Source organism: Chinchilla lanigera, unplaced genomic scaffold (genome assembly GCF_000276665.1).
Source record: "Chinchilla lanigera isolate Chin_1 unplaced genomic scaffold, ChiLan1.0 scaffold00036, whole genome shotgun sequence".
Taxonomy (NCBI): domain Eukaryota; kingdom Metazoa; phylum Chordata; class Mammalia; order Rodentia; family Chinchillidae; genus Chinchilla; species Chinchilla lanigera.
The window spans coordinates 9526296-9527929 of record NW_004955437.1 but is presented as its reverse complement, the minus strand read 5'-3'; the positions used below and the strand labels follow the sequence as shown (position 1 = coordinate 9527929).

Sequence of the window (1634 nt, the reverse complement as noted above, 5' to 3'; positions counted from 1 at the left end):
CGCGGTCCCGGGAGGGCGCCCCGCACGCCGCGTTCGGCGGTCACCCGAAAGCAGGTCACTGGCTGCGCCCCGTGCCCCGCGCGGCTCGCTCCGGCCGCGGCGCGCTCTCGCTCTTCCTCGACTTCTCTCTGGGGCTCTCGCCGCCCCTCTCTTTTCTCGGCTGCTTTCCAAAATCCGAAGTGATTTGGAGGAGCAAAGGAGCGATCTCCCCAAAGCGTCGGCCCGATTTCAAGTGGGGGATAGGGGGCAAAAAATAAATTAAAATGGGAAACAATACAGTTTTTTTTTTAAAACAATGTTCAAGGGAAAAAAACGAGAGGGGTTAAACCCCTGGGAGGGAAAGAACGAAGCTCAGATCCCAGTGCGGAGGCCCTGGCCGTTGAGTCCGCTGGCCCGTCTGCCGCGCCGCCGCCGGCTCCGTGCCTCGCGCGCGGCCTCCCCGCAGCCCGGCTGCCCCAAGCCTCTGCGCTCCTGCCTCCGCCAGCCGACTGAAAAAAGGGGCTGGTGCCGCCCATTCTGAGGCCACGCCCCGGGGCAGGGCTGCCCGAGCCTCTCCCCCTCCCCGCCGGCACCGCCTTCCCCCCCGGGACACGCGGCGAAGTCTGGGCCCGGAGCCCATCGCGGCGAAGGGGAAGCGCGCCCCCCACTAGGGTTCGCGCCTGAGAGTCGCCCATGCGCCCCCTGAAACGCTGCTCAGACACGCACGCCCGTGGAGTGAGGACAGAAAAGTGGGGTTATGTGCGGACAGGGCCTGAGCGCGGTTCCCGCTTTGCTGGGAATATTGGAGGGGGCGGGGAGAGGGACGTGAATCTGTTGGAATCCTGGAGTGACCCCTCGCCTCTCCCCCTGCACACACGCACACGCGCACGCACGCACACGCGTCCTCGCTCACGCAGACGCGGCTCGCCCAAGTTCACGAGCTCCCTGTGGTGACCGAGCGCCCCCTAGTGACCGCCGTCTGCACACCTCGTGGGCTCCTAAGAGGGACCGGGCTTGGGAAGGGGTTGGGAGCAGTGCGCTCCGGAAGCCCCAATCTCTGACCCCCCAAAACGGCTGCGTGCTTGAGAGTGCAATGACCCCTTGGGCAGAAGCCCAGTGCTGCGTGCAGGAGGGCCCATGTGCTTATCTGGAGCCCTTATCTGGCCTACAGACAGCAGAGGAGTTGGGGCCTGGGGTGAATGGGGTCTTTAGGAGCTCTCCAGGGAAGCTTCCCTGGGGAGGGGAATTTGGCAGCGAGTTTGTGGTGCTGCGAACGGGAAGCTGTGTGGTTCTGGGGTTAGTCAGCGACCCGGGGGAAAGAGGACCTGTTGGAGCCCACGTATGCACTGTGGAGTCTGGCACAGCCCCTGGCAGAGGCAGCTGGGCAGACAGAGGCTCTTGTTCCTGCTCGTCACCCCCCCCCCAGATGTTGCCAGGGAGCCAAAGCCAGGGGCTGGTGGGGGCGGAGGAAGGCCAGGGCTGGAGTCATGATTCAAAGCTCCCCCAGCACTCAGGAACATTCGCAGGCCGGCTGCCCAGAGCTCCCACCAGGCGGGGCGCCAAGGCTGATGCGCCCCAGCCCTGGCTCAGCTCATCTTCTGGGCAGAACTGGGGGGTCTCTCCAGCCCCCCGACCCCGTGCCTTCTGGAGCCCCT

General features: G+C 65.5%; 1 protein-coding gene across 1 annotated transcript in view; it reads right to left on the bottom strand.

Moving 5' to 3' along the window:
* The window catches only part of Vegfa (vascular endothelial growth factor A), a gene marked incomplete in the record, with an annotated part of 14464 nt that extends 13979 nt beyond the window's left edge, over positions 1-485 (bottom strand). The window contains 1 exon segment of the mRNA XM_013516949.1: positions 1-485.
* Between the last annotated feature and the right edge of the window lie 1149 nt (positions 486-1634).